Genomic DNA, 15,789 nt, shown 5'->3' on the forward strand with positions numbered 1-15,789 from the left:
GGAGAAGGGCATGGCAACCCACTCCGGTATTCTTGCCTGGGAAATCCCATGGACAGAGGAGCCTAGAGGACTACAGTCCATGGGGTCTCCAAGAGTTGGACACAACTTAGTGACTAAATAATAACAGCTATTTTTCAAAAACATGTTCTACTACCTTGTGCCCTCTTTGAACACTGATTTTTGATTTTATTACTCAACATTACCTTATATTCTAATATTGTCTCCATAGCTCAGATTGTGACTTCAAACAGCATGGAAGTAAGAGGCATATAATACTTAAGAACTATGTTTCTGCTCGTTGTTGCTAATTTTCAAGTCTCTAAATGAGATAATCTTGGTTTAACTCTTAATATAGTGCCCAAGACTACATAATAAATGCCAAATAGATGTTAGTTTTCAGTAATTTGAGCTATTTTTTTTTTCTATATGTATTTTTCTGCTAAATAAGGAACTTTAATTTACCATTTTTCCTGAGGACTTTCACTTAGATTTTTCAAAACAGAAATAAGCTACTTCTTTAGGGATTATATATAAAATATCTTAAAGAGTTGGTAGGAGGAATAAAATATACTACATTTTATAATAAATTTATACATAGTTATTATTTTACATTACTTGTATCATCTAATCGCCCAGTGTCTCATTCACTCATAATGTTAATGGGAATCCATTTAAAAATAAGCTGTGCTTCAGAGTCATAAATATAGTTTATACTTCTTTCCAAGGTACGTTTACTCTAAGCTTTCCAAGCATTCGGCAAGTATAAAATGAGACCTCTTAATGAATGAGCAATTTGAGGCATCGACTAATAAAGTCTGACTTTTTCCCTGCCTGGGGAAGGTGGGTGAGAATGACTAAATCATTACTGCACATCTACACCACTCTGTGTTTGACAGAATTTTTGGAAATTAATCTCAGCCACATCACAGCAGGTGTATAAAGAAGTCCAGGACCGTGAAATCCACCCTGTGGGCTCTGAACAAGGGAATCCTCTAGCCCAGCTCTGACCAACAGAAACACTGTGAGCCATGTATGTGACTGGACATTTTCTAACAGCCACATTAAAGAAGTTAAGGGGACAGGTGAGATTAATTTTAATCATACAGTTTATTGAACTGAAGATATAAAAAATATTATTATTTTGATGTGGAATCAATCTAAAAATATTAATGAGATAGTTTACACTCTGATTTTTTTGTTCAAGGTCTTAGAAATACTATATTTTATACCCAATGTATGTCTCAGTTGGGACTAGCCACATTTCAAGTATTGTATCACCACCTATGGCTCATGGCTACCATCTTGGGCAGTTAAGCTTTGGAGGTACTGCAACATGGTAGTGTGGTGTATAGGGAAGGAGACAAAGACCAGCTTGGAATAATCATATATGTCTGTTTCTGGCTCTGACATTTGATATTGAGATGACAAGTGATTTAGTGTCTCTGGGTCTCAAATTTCTACTCTCTATAACAGGGATTGTTAATAACTGCCAGACTCCTCTTAGGATGCTGTGAGGAAGATTTAAATAATATATTGTATTTGAAAATGCTGTGTAAGATCATAAAGCACCAGACATATGTAAGGCATTATAGCTCTCTTTTATTTACTCTCATGACTTGCCCAAGGCCACATTCCCAGTTGGTAGGAGAATCAAGGATAGCATCTGGGACTTCTGACTTCTAGCCATCTGCTTCAACTAAAGGCTGTTCAAAACATGCTAGCTTAAAAAAACAAACAAACAAAAATTTTGTTTTATTTAAAAAAAAATTAGGAAGGAAGAGAGTGGCAACAAGAAATAAATTACATATTAAATGGTTAGGGTCTTCTTGGACACTGTTGTATGTCCTTCAGTAAAATTAAACATTCAGGATATTTATATACTTACATATCAGCACTACAGCCATCAAGGATTGACCTTATTGCTGTCATGTAATAGAACCATACGTTCTTCAGTGTTTCAAACAACTTCTAAATTGACCTGTGGTTTCCCCACTCTATTTATCTCCAAAATATAGTATAACCACAAGAAGGCCCTTCTGTACTGGGCCTGATTAATAAAACAGATATGGATCAATTTATCTGGTTTTCCATGGATATTTTTGGTTACAGATGTAACTCATTAATCCTCATGTGTGAGACACCACCTCTCTAGCGTGAACCCAAGACACATTAATCTCTGAACAGAAAGTGGAAATAATTTAGTTCAATTCACCATATTATTTGGTGCTTACTGTGCATAAGACACATCAAGTATTTTTATGGAGCAAATGGACTTTGTTTATATGATAATTGTCACTCAGAAATACATTCTTCAACTTGAGGAAAAATATGGAGCCTAACAAACTTTCTATGATATATGATTCAGGAATCCATATTTTCAGAAGATATAAAGATGATAAGAAAGAAAATTCCAGATTTTCCAAAAAATAATTTAAAAAGTTATGTTCTTTACTTTTGGAGAGCACATAGCGGATTAGTTATTATGATCTGTTTCCCTAATTGTAAGTCTATTATAGTTTTCATATTTAAAATTTTAGGGTCATTTTCTACATTTGTTTCAATGAATATCTTCCTAGAACTTAAAAACCACATAAAATATTTAGCTTTATACTATGTGAAATTAAGCATAAGCCAAGTTCATTTTTGCTGAGAAGAATGCACTCAAGAAGTTCTTTATTTCCTTTTCAGTCAAAATTTCTTCTCAAAAATGACTTTCGTCTGGTTTTTTGTTTTGGTTTTTTTTTTTTTACTAGAAAACTATCATAAGCTTCAGTTCTGCCTGAACTGATGACTACATTGGATACATGTAATTTTTATTTTCACTTGTTGAATGATTGCTGTTGATCACTGAGTGAAATCATTTATTGAACAAACTTTATAGTTTCTTGCTTTTGCACTCTAGTTTAGAAACAAAGTTTAATTTTTTAAAAGTTCAAAAAAATGTATTTTTTGATATTTCCATCATAACTTTATAACTTTCCTTTCCTCTTCACTATAATAACCACCTTCTGTATTTTTATGATTTACTTGAACATTATTATTGTAGTTTTTTACTGTGTGAACCCATCAATGCCCTTAGCAGCAAGATTTTGTTACAACAAATCCAGAAGCAGCCGAGCTTTAGTTGGTTGCAACAATTATCAAGTTTCTCTGGGTTGAGTTCAGAACCTTACCCTGACATTGTGAATGTAACCCACATCATGCCTCCTTCTTCAGCTTCTCCAAAATAAGTGATTGGCTTGAGTTCTACAACCTGTTGCTTAAGTGAGCATATATTTTTTATTCAATGGTTTTACATTATAAATATTTCATTCCATTAACATCTGGCCTTGGAATGCAGCCAAAATAATTAGTGGTACCTGTAGTAAAAAATGTGATACATTAGGAAAATGAATAATGTATTTGCATTTCTCCAGGAACTCTGAATAGATTCATTCTAGACAGGATGTGGTCATGTGGCATTAAATGTAGGGCTAGATGCTCTGTTTTTCCTTTTCTTCAAGTGTACCTCCAGCAAGAACACAAAAAATCTGAGGAATCTTAACTCTTCATTCTTTAAATTACCAAATAAAATTAAATAGACTATAAAAAGCCATTGTACTATTAAATATTAGGAAACATTGAGTTGTGTGTCCAAAAGTCACACTTAAGACCAGGCAAGGGGAATAAGCATGAGATGGCTGTGGATACTATGAGATAATGTCTACTTGTCAGAAATGGATAGAATTTTTTTCTATCAAAGTTCTAAAGTTAATGATTTACTTTATATTTTAATTGCTTCTACTGAGAGATCTATTAAGGAATAAAAGAGATTCTGTCATGCTGTTATTATTTTTCACTGTTGATATATTCAATATTATATATGAATAAAACCATATTTGTTACACCATACTATGTTTCATACATCCTAGATTGTCTTTAGGAAAATTTAGTACATGTAACTTCAGTCATCTGAAAGAAATCATTTCTTCATTACAACTCATAACTTAAAACTATAAAGTATCAGCCAGAAAAAAAAAAAAAACTGGCACAATTAAGAGAAACTTGATAATGGTAGAAAAGCACATACAGACATGACTGGGAGATGATAAGATTATTTTAATTTTCCCATTTGCGCTAGAATTATTTATTTTACAAATCTCCAGATCTTTTATTACTTAAAACCCCCTGCTGAATCATGAAAAGAAGCTTAAGTTAGCAATTTTCCTCTGCAAAACCTAGCTGCTAGCATCTGGTGAACACTTGGATACTTACTCAGGTCCTATGGAAATGATTATTTTAAGACTCTATTCAGCATGCCTGGGCTTAAAAATCAGCTCGAATCACACTCTGCACATGTATTTTACTCTCAGGGATTTTAAAACCTGGCATTAGTAAAGATGGTTTCAAGTCTTTTGCAGTGGAGATGAGGGTGGGAGATAGGACAAGCAGGCAGGCTGGACCCCCCAACAGCCCCCGTGCTCCCTGAACAGACAGTGACTTCTGCAGATGCACCCACAGTGCCTGTGGACCACCAGCCACCAGGCCACCATGCCCTCCACGGCTTCTCACACTTACATTTAGACTTGGCCCGCCTACAGAATCAAGGACCACTGTCCTTGCTTGTGCCTCCCTGTGGCACGTGTGGGGCTGGTTTCCGTCTCTTCACCAGATGCTGCTCCACTTCCAGAACAGCTTCTGAGGTAGAAAAAAAAGAGGATACTTTTACTCAGTTAGAAAGACAACAAGAATATGGATTATTATCAAAGTGCACTGTTCTGGGATCATAGGAGAAATTACATTATAGCAACGTATAAATACACACTGCAATAAAAGATGCTGTTATGGACCAGAATTTAAGTGCACATTTAGTTGATATTAGAGATATTTGTATGCTGATTAGGAGGGAGAATAATTTTGTGCATTTCTATGTATGCAAATAGGTGGTTATTTATTTTTAAACACTTACTACCATATATATAATTTTTATCCAAATAAACATTTCTTGTATATGTTTATTGCTTTTCATGGTTATATTATGTGCTAGGTTCCCATTAATTTAATTTCTGTTAATACAGATTGCAGATAATTTAGAAAGGATGTGGGCAGTTGCTACAGTGGGAGGAAATTTATGGAAGTAATACCTCAGGGAGCAATGCTAGGTTAATTTAAGAAAAGTGATCTCTGCCATCAACATATTTCCATCTAATTTGCATATAATAGTATTTGAGTTAGAAATTATTCTGTATTATTTATCAAATCAGGTCTAGTAGAGCTTTAATTCAGCAGCACTTTGAGGTTTTTGTTTGAGATTTTTAATTAGAGTATACTTTATAAACCAATTTAGATTTTTTACAAGGCATATGGAAACCTCTCCCCATTTAATCAGAATTTCAGAAATTTTACTCTGTTTCGCATATTAGTCTATTTTGTTTTGGTACATTTCACAGAGACTTGTTTAGGAAATATTTATATTTGTTGTTCAAAAAAAGATTTAAACAGGGAAACTAGACACTTAAAAAGATTTGAAAGCCAGGATTAATTGATTAGGAAATAAATGCAGAATTGGGTTTCTAATTTAGAATTTCTGCAATATGACATAAATGATATATTCTAGAGCAGTACTATTCAGTAAAACTTTCTGTGATAAAGGAAATGTTCACATTTTGCGATGTTCAATATGATAGCCACTAGCCACAAATGGCTATTAAGCACTTGAAATGTGGCTAGTGCAATTGGGGAAGTGAATTTTTAGTTTTATTTAATTTTAATTAATTCGGATTTAAATATTCACTCTGGGTAATGGCTACTGTATTGAAGAGTATAATTCTGGAATTTACATGTATTTTGTATTCAACACAAAATGAGGAAGGACTTGAATGGTTCTAGCTGCTGAAGGCCTATGTTCCCCAAACACAAGGCCCAGGCTCTGACACCTGAGCTTATGTCAGAAGAGTGGACCCAGCAGCATTCTGAATTTTGGCTCAACTTGGGGATATTTTGACATAAAGATAAAGTTTGGGTTAACCATAGATAATTTGAGAACACTTTGTGTATAGAAACTGTGGCACCTCAAGTGATCTCCCATAATAGAGTTCAGGCTGTAAATGGACTCAAGGGCTTGACTTTCCCAATCCATCATTTGTGTGGTATGACTGACAGGCAGTGGAGACAGATATAGAAGAGATACTCCATAAATGTAGCTGCCTCCATGAAAAAGAAACTCTCCAGGTTCAAACTAGATCACAGGAACAGGCTGGTAAATACATTTGTGCCTCTCCCCAAATCATTCTTCACTAAATATTCATTGAGCGCTACTATGCAAAAGGCACAATGCTTAGTGCTGGAGATAAAATGTTGGGGGGGAAAAAAGATATGAAACCCCACCCTTGTGATTAACTGCATTAGACAATAAAATTTTCCCCAATGTTTTCTTCTTCCAAAATTCCTTTTTCTTTTCCTGAATGTGGTGAAAAGAAAATAGGAGAAAGACACACAGGATAAATAGAAACACTGAAGATCGTGATTATATGTGTCATACATCCTATTCAATTTACTTCTTTCCACACAGCTTTCACAGTTCCATACTCAGATGGCAAAACCAGTTTTTGAAATGCACCATTGGAAACAGAAAATAACTGAAAAGATCTCAATCTAAAATTTTAGAACATGAGATAACCATCATCATTTAGCATTTATTAAGTTTTTACAATATATGCCAACATAGAGTTCTTTCCTCTCTATTAGCTAGAAGAATGTCCTTTAAAATAATTGTTAATTAAAAACTGTTGTGGGAGGACATTTTTTTTTTTGCTTTGCCACTCAGAACCCTGTAAGAAAGAGTGCTACAATCACATTTAAGAAATGAATCAATTTTTTCAATATTTGAGCACCATTGCAACACCTGATGGGAACTACCAGCTACACAAACCAAATGTAGCTCATTGTGTTTTAGTTCATTTTGGAAGAATGAACCAGAAAAGTGCAAAGAACTAAGTGACAACTATTTAGCCACACTTCCCTTACTCTCTACAGCAACTGAATAATTAAATGTATGGTTAACCTAAATTTTTAGATGAATTTTCCAACGTATCACTGATGAAAATTTAAGGATGAAAAGGATTAAAAACTATATTAAATGAATACAGCCAGAATACATAGTACTTAAAGCATCTAAAGGCCATATAGTCATTTCTCTGAATATAGTAACTGAATATGTCCTTAATTTTATAGACACACAGTATGAAAATAATTTTTAAAAATGGATTACAAAGCAATGGAAGAAATCACAAAGAAGAAGAAAGAAATTAATATAAGTACTTAAAAATCAGTTGCTCTTTACAAACATTATAAGCAAACAAAAGGTGAAGTGGAATTTGTTTTAATCTTTAAAATATTTAACCCCTGTGGAAGTTTGAAACAGTCACAGATTGTTTAACCCACCTCTGTATTCCCTCTCAGTTAAATCTGGAAGGGTTTGTGACTGCTTTGACCAATAGAGCACAGTGGAACTGACACTATGTAACTTCTGAGACTGGGTCATGAAAGACCAGTTGCTACTCTGTTTCTAGAATATTGTCTTTTGGAATTCGGAGCCACAAATTAAGAAATCTGACTACTCCTAGGCCACCTTGCAGGAGCAGCCAGGTTTAGGTGCTCCAAGGGCAATTCCAGCAGAGCTCAGACTTCCTTCTATCCCTGCCATGGCACTAAATGTGTGAGTAAAGCCATGTGAGGCCCTCCAAATCAGCCAATCTATCAGGTAAATAAGCCAAGAGAGAGAAAAAGCTCCCAGCTGAGACCCATAAAATTGTGAGATACAATAAAATGTTGGTTATTTTAAAGCCACTACATTTTCACGTGGCATGTTATGCAGCAATAGAAAACTGGAGCACACCCATGTGTGTGCTATTTTTACAGTAAAAATGTAAGAAATTGAATGTGAAAGACACCCTGTGAAGTTGTTTGAGAAAATTGACAGTCAATATCCTTTGTATAGAAAGAGCTGTTATGAATCATCAGGGGAAAGAATTGTAACATTATGTAAAAAAATGAGCAATTAAATGAACACAGAATTCACAAAAGAAAAATAAAAAGGCTAAAAAAAATGTAAAAAATGTTCAACCTAGTAAGTACAGGAAATGTGAATTACACAGTGGAATTAAAATTTTGGTTATCAAACTGGCAAAAATAAAAAAAATATTAAACATTGGTTTGGGTAAAGTGGAGTGTACATAGTACAATTTTTCTGGAAAATAAAGAAATATGTCCAGAGTTTAATGCAGTGAAGTTGGTCATTCATTTAGGACCTGTTTTTGCCCAAGGGCAAGGAAAAACCAGAAACCTCTGTCTCACCCTTTAAACTGGGACATGCCAATCTATACAATTACTTGCAACATGTGTCAGCTCAAAACTGGCCTTCTGTTGAGTCTGAAGTATGCTGGTGGTTTAGTTGCTAAGTTGTGTCTGACTCTTGTGACCCCATGAACTGTAGCTCACTAGGCTCCTCTGTCCATGGGATTTCCCAGGCAAGAATACCAGAGTGGGTTGCTATTTCCTTCTCCAGGGGATCTTCCAGACCTAGGGATCCAACCCTCAGCTCCTGCACTGCAGGCAGATTCTTCACCGCTGAGCCACCAGGGATTCCCAAGTCTGAAGTATGGAAAACATATAACGCAGCTCTTCTCTTTAAGTCCAAGCTTTAACCTCCAGCAAGACTGTTGCCGAAGATTTCTAATTGAGAGGCAGCGACACCTGGGTGTGGACCGCAGCTATTTATTGAAGTAATTCCAGGAGGGTGAGACTGAGTTTGCAGAGCTGAACGCTGGTTCCTGTGATACCTTCTTCCTTCAGAGTAAATTCAGAGAAAAGGACAGAAGGGTCTTCCTCCCTCAACAAACCCGGGTTCGGATCTTGGCTCTACTTCATTCGGTGAAAGTCCTTTGGGTTAACTATCACGTGTGCAAAGCTGCTGGCCTGGGACAGAGAGACACAGGAGCTTTGTGTTCTGCTCTGCAACACCAGGGCTGGCAGAACAAAAACTCCAAGGAGTCTCCTCGGCCTCCTGGGTGATGTCACTGACGAGGGAGGAAGCTGTGGGGTGAAGATCCAAACCGAGGTAAGTGGGGAGAGACCTTTGAACTTTCCGGAGATAAGAAATTTGTTGTTAATGAAGCGAAGCTGCATGGGTTGCCATGATTTTAGCCATCCGGCGGCGCAGAGGCGTGGCTTCGGAACGCGGCATGGGGCTGGCTGCGCTGCTTCAAGGCCAGGAGCCTCTCCCTGGTCTCCGGCAAGCTGGGCCCCGAGACAGCGCACAATCTGACAATCAGAGGGCCCGGGCCTGCAGGCGTTCCTCAGGGGGTCTTGACCCCGGGTAGAAGGCTTTTCTCCATCTGTAGCATCTAGGTGATGTCAGCAGGGTAGGGTCTGGGGCACAGCCTCAGACCCAGGTCAGAGATGCCTGGGCCGCATCTCCAGGATGCCCAGGAACATGGCTTCAGCCGCAGGTTGGTACCCAGGCTTCTCACTACACTTTGAACAGCCTCCTGTGGCTTGTTCTACCCGATTGAGACGGTCACATTGTCTTTCCATTTCCCACATTTCATCTGGCTCCTGCACTTCAAGGACCAGGCGGCCACAGGGCAGATCTGGGCGCTCGGCGATGCGGGAGGCATCCCCACCGGCTTCTCCTCCTCAGACCCTGGCTCTGGACTTACTGCCCTCACGGCCCCTCCTGCCACAGTGTGGCCAGCCTCAACCGCCCTCGCTTTCCCTCCAAATTTCCTTATGCATAACTCTTCCATGGTTCCAATTGCATGAAAAATGTATCTACTCTTGCTCTGTCGACAAACACAGCAGATGAGGCGAATTTTGAAAAAATCTGACCCACCATTCAGCCACTTAACACCCCCACTCTTGCACCTAATACCTCCCCTCAGTACTTAGCCTGCCAGACACCTCTGTCCTTGGAATTCTCCAGGCAAGAATACTGGAGTGGGTAGCTGTTCCCTTCTCCAGGGGATCTTTCTGATCCAGGGGTCCAACTGGGGTCTTGCATTGCAGGCAGATTCTTCACCGTCTGAGCCACCAGGGAAGCCCAAGAAAACTGGAATGGGTAGCCTATCCCTTCTCCAAGGGATCTTTCTGATCCAGGGATCCACCCCAGGGTCTCTTGCATTGCATGCGGATTCTTTACCAGCTGAGCTACCACGGAAACTCCACGGCACTTAGATCAGATCTAGACTGCTTTTCTCGCTGCCAGGCCCCATATAATTCTTACTCTGCTGACCTCCCCATCCCCCCACACCTCTTTCCCCCTTGCCCTTTATTCCCCAGCCACACTGGCCCTCTCCTTGTGGGAAATATCGTGCTGGTCCCCGTCTTCAGGCCTCTACTGTTCCCATGTCTGGAATGCTCTTCCTGCAGAACCCTGCATGCTGGGCTCTTTACCACTTAAATCTCAACTTACAGGTCACTTCTGCAGAGAGGTTTTTCTTGACTATCTAATCTAAAGTCAGCCACTCATTTTCATGTATCTCTAATTCCCTTTCATCACACAGTAACCCTTGTACACTCCCTACTTCATCATACATATTATCCGTTCATAGTCTGCCTCAATGGCAACCCTTCCTCTCTCCCCACTCTCTTTGAGAGCGGAGAACTTGTTTGTTTCGTTCTTAGTAACATCCCTTGCCTTCCCTCATGGCTCAGTGGTAAAGAATCTGCCTGCCAATACAGGAGTTGTGGGTTGGATCTCTGGGTTAAGAAGATCCTCTGGAGAAGGAAATGACAACCCACTCCAGGATTCTTGCCTGGGAAATCCCGGGGACAGAGGAGCCTGGCTGGACTATGGTCTGTGGGGTTACAAAAGAGGCAGACGTGACTTAGTGACTAAACAACAAACAACAACATCCCTTGTGATTGGAACTAGGATGGGCACATGGTAGGTGATTCATAAATATTTGCTGGATGCCTTGCAAATACTTTTTGTACTTTTGAAATACAAAACTTAGCAGTGCAGAAGACACAGCATTTGAAACCATTAAAAAAAAAAAACCTAGACATTGTATGTTATATGGGCATTTTTCAAAGCTTTGATGGTTCTGATTAAAGTACATTGCTTCAATTTCAAAAAAAAGAAACAGCCAGCACAAAATCACAACATCGTAAAATCATTTCAGGAGTGTGATGAGAGCTCCCCTGTCAAATCAGATACTTTCAAAACTAGAGCACCACTCAACAGGCTCCTTGCTTTGACTTGAAGAATGTGCACCTCCCACCAATGTTTTTTTTTTTTTTGCTGCTGAACATATGATTTATTCACTGGGTAAGGAACACATCTTGAAAAACTTTCCTTTCAGCACTGAAAGTGTTGAAAACAGAGTGTCATCTTTTGAGGCTGGTTTAATACAAATCTCTGGAATAAGGAGATGTCTTAATTGTCCCCTCGAGTGGATGAGAGTTAAAGCTGTTCCTCTTGGTGTCATTCTCTCTGGAATTGCAGGAACCTTAGTGGCTGGGTCTCAGTGGCCAACTGTGATTACAAGATTCTACAGAAATGAGATCTGTTTCTATAAAATTCATGAGAAAAATCTGAATTGCTGTTTATAAATAGGCCACACCATTTCAGAAGTGATATAACATTCAGACACTCAAGCACAAGTTTTGATATGTGTTTCAACATAGCCTATCCCTACCAGTTTATAATTTCCTCCACAAAGCAGGCAGGCCACATTCTTATGATTCTTGAAGGGATGGGAAATACACATTTACTAAACACGTCCTTTGGGCCAGTCTCCATGCTAGTTGTATTAGTTGCACAGACTCATTTAATCCTGAAAAGTGTGCAACACATGAGTGAAGGTTATGAGAAGAGACCTCCTGTTCTCTCACACAATATTAAAGAAGACTGATGAATCAGGAATCAGCAAAACAAAAGAACTGCCTATTCTTATCCCACTGACATTATCCCAGGGTTTAGTTCAAAGTTTTTCAAGGGACACTATATTTTACTGTGCTGATTCATGGCAGTCATCTGGAGCATGGAAAATGTTCATTGATTTTATAGTGTTATTAAATTGGGCACAAGATTTGCATAGGAACTATGTATTTGAGTGGTTTAGAAATGCCAGGGCTTTAGAACGACAATTGGATAAGGTGCCTTGAGGTTCCTGGAAGCTATTTTCACAGTCCCACAGAGTGGTACATCTGATTTGGTTTAATTAATAATGTTTGGAGAGCTGGAGGAAGGGGTGGGCGGGCCATTTCCCTTTCTCCACCCATCTGAAGGAACGCCTTCATCCTTCAGCTAACTTTTTATAAAAACTTAAGGTTGTATGTCTCAAATAAAACAAGGATTTTGAAATTTCGTATCTACTGAGACAGGATTAATTCTGAATTAATGACTAAATCCTGATAAGAGAGAGGAAAATAAATCTCCTACGGTTGTACTAAGCCACTACTGAGGGTCTGGATTGTGGATAACTGGCCTTCTTTTAAGTACCTTGCAGTTAGAGAGACACTCATTTTCCCTTTTTTTATAAGACCCACATTATAGTCACAGTTTACAAACACACAGTATACTTCAAAGAAGCCAAGTATAAATGACCTGGTAGAAAAAAGCATTGAAAAGATCTAAAGATCCAAAGTATATCTGAAATTCTTACTAATTTGAAATAATGAAGGATGAAGTGAGAAATTAACACTTCTATATGCAAATAAATTTGAGAAATAGTGACTCTAGACAACTGAAGAGCAGAAGGTTCACTGGTTGCAATCTAAAATTAGGTTCTCATGATGCAACTTAAGAAGAGCTCATTGACAGGAAGTAGTCAATGAAATTTTCATTCTAGGTATATCCTCTTGACACTTGCAATTGATAAAAATATATCACCCTTTCCTAGAAGTTCCTCATCCTTGTTGAGAAATTATAGCCCCTTCAAATGAAACTGTTAGATAAACTTTCAGACAGGATAAAATATTAGTAATATAATGATGATTCAAGGTATGTTCAGAGGTCTTCTAAACAACTGAGTTCAGGAAAAAGACTAAGGCTGTGTCTTTGTAAGGTCAATATTCAAGGAGAATCTAGCATGGAGTCTCTCTTCAGTTATTCAGTTATTTTGTGTTATATAGCAATGCTTAAATTGAACCAAAAAATGCAAAGTAAATGAATTCGTTTGTTAGGGCTGACTATATTTTGACAACTTTGCATTCAATCATCTGGTCATTTGCATTATGATTCATTAATATATTCATCCATATAATTAAATAATTGAGTAATTAATTAATTAAACATCATACATCATCTAAGATGACCTGTGAAGTGATTTGAGCCAAGTGAAAAAAAAATGCCTTGGGTGAATAAAATTTGATTTAATTTCACCTCCAGTTAAAAGTGGATTTATTCTTATTGAAGACTAATTGATGATACTGATTCAATAACAGCTAACAAATTAAAATGATGCCCTCAAATAAGCATTTTATGTACCTTTGAAATAAATATGGAAAACTTCAAGTGTCCCTTAATAGTCACTTGCCTGTGGAATAACTTTGGTGCAGACCATGGTAGAAAGAAGCAGGAAGGAGAAAAAATGTGCTGTGCATATTTGGAGTGTGGACAAGGTTCTGCAATACTCCAGACAAAGATGGCAACCCAACTCTCAGGGCATCAGAATGTGGCTGAGCTCTATTTTAATGGGAAAATACTGACTTCAGTGTTCTTAATTATAGTTTTTTTGTTTTTGCATTTGAATGTGATGGTTTCTCCATAACAACCAAACATATTGCCCATAATTCAAGGTCAAGTTGGATTTCCAGAGATAACTTTCTCAGAAGAATTGCTCTAAATTAAACTATAACTCAGCAGCAATAGTAATAGCTATTACTTATTGAGGATGTCTTATATGGCAGGCTCTGTGCTCAGTATAATTTACATATATCTTATATTATTTAATCCATACTATGATTCTACAATAAAGCAATCTCTTATGTTTAAGATAATTTAATAACATTTCAAATTAACTCATTACACATACACATATTTTGAAGATAGAGTTTATGTTTTACTCCCCTTTCTCTCCCCAGAATACAAGTGACTCATAATTGTTACCTAGAAAATATTGGTTGAATTAAATGAAATGTCAGTCCCTGTGCTTTTCCTGAGAGATGGGCTTTTATCAATCATTTTGTCCTTTGATGTAGCTTTGAAGACTCTTAGAGATGAACAGGCATTGGAAATGTTTAACCCAACCATGAAACATGGATCAACTTGTCTCTCTGTCTTCTTGGGTTAGTGAGGAAGGCTGGCATAAAGTAAGATTGAAGGGGGATTGTGCAGGGATTGGTGGGAAGGGAAAAATATTGATTCTGGTGAAAATATCTGGGTTGTAAACATAAAGAAATAAGAAAGCCAAGAGACTGTGGACTTGACAGTCTTCTGTGGAGTGTCCTAAATCTGACAGATTATTCTCTGAGCTGACAGCATCAGCAAGACTGGGTTTATACACAAGAGAAAGGAGGGTCATGGTGTTGGGAAAGCTCTCAAATGAATGAGGTCTTACTTTCTGTACATTTCACACCTTGGTTTATTAGATTTTCCAGTTGTTGATTGGACGCTTGTCCATACTGCTCAGTTCCTGATGGCCCCTGACTGTCCTTATGGCTTTGGTGTGCTGCATATCGGAAAATCATGGGATGACATAGAGTCTAAGAACCAAGTCTTAGTCATCTCCCTCCTGCTTTGATTAATCCATGGAGTTTATTGATTGATCGAGGATCCAGGCATGCCAGAAATTGTCACTGTCAGGCACAGTATGCATGTGCAGTTTTGTGCAAAGCAAATTAAACAGACTCCATGTGTCTCCTCCAGGAGCTCACAATAAAAACCAGACAATAGATGTGTGAACATAATGGGGCAAACAGATGCTCAGCTGTATAAACAAAGAAGTACAACAAATTAGAGAATTTTGGTGTGAACTATGAGTACAAGTGCTCTTGTTTGTGTTCTGGAAGTGAGGGGAAGTTCTACAAGTTGCAGAGAACTTGCTGAAGTCTGTATGAGGGTAAGGAGCATGTGGATGATGATAAAGGTGGGATCACCCCACTTCTTTCAGTTAGGAGGGAAACAAGTGCTCCTTTGCAGTGGGGGGAGAATTTTTTTTCCTTCCCAGGTATTTGCTCTGAAGGTATGTGTATTTCTACTTAGGTCTAAGTTCTTCTAAGAGATTTGGTTAGAAGGAAAGTAAAAAGTATTAAGCAAGGAATAGCCTGCCAGAGAGATTTCATAAGCCTTCTTTCCACTAAAAAGAAAATAAAAACCAGAGTCTATTATAATTGTACATTCCACTTATAATCAGCTAGCATATGCCAATTGATTTTTCAAGGAAATGATTACTTTGGGTGATTTTTTTTTTTTTTTAATAAGGGGCAACACTTTTTGTCATTGTCTAGCACTTGCTGTCTCTGACATCTCAAATGTTGTCAGGAATTAATCTGGATTTACAGAGTTCAGCTGAAAGCGAATTCCAGGTAGGTCTCTACCTCAACCACCCTGGACTGATAGGTTATCTCTCTTCCCTAAAATATATCCAGATAGGGGATTCCTCCCCAGGAACCTTTACAGGGTTTATAATACCTTCACTGCCAATAAGATCTTTCAGTCTAACTTAAATTCCTTTGGTTGTAATTTAAACTCATTTCCTATTCTTTCCTCATTAAAAAAGAGGGAACTATCTGCAACAGTCATTCTTCTGAATACAGTGGTTAAACACACACCTCAGGCTTCTTTCTTCCCTGAATTTTCTTTCT

General features: G+C 37.8%; 1 protein-coding gene across 2 annotated transcripts in view; it reads right to left on the bottom strand.

The window, feature by feature from the left end:
* Positions 1 to 15,789, bottom strand: part of COL8A1 (collagen type VIII alpha 1 chain) — a 160,354-nt gene that overhangs the window by 52,388 nt on the left and 92,177 nt on the right. For both annotated transcript variants that reach the window (XM_081572469.1, XM_081572467.1), the window contains exon 2: positions 4,558 to 4,677. The gene's annotated coding sequence lies outside the window, so the exon portion shown is untranslated. The remainder of the gene's footprint in view (positions 1 to 4,557; positions 4,678 to 15,789) is intronic.

The sequence above is a fragment of the Giraffa tippelskirchi genome, chromosome 2 (assembly GCF_054371585.1).
Source record: "Giraffa tippelskirchi isolate mGirTip1 chromosome 2, T2T-mGirTip1v1.2.pri, whole genome shotgun sequence".
Classification (NCBI taxonomy): Eukaryota; Metazoa; Chordata; class Mammalia; order Artiodactyla; family Giraffidae; genus Giraffa; species Giraffa tippelskirchi.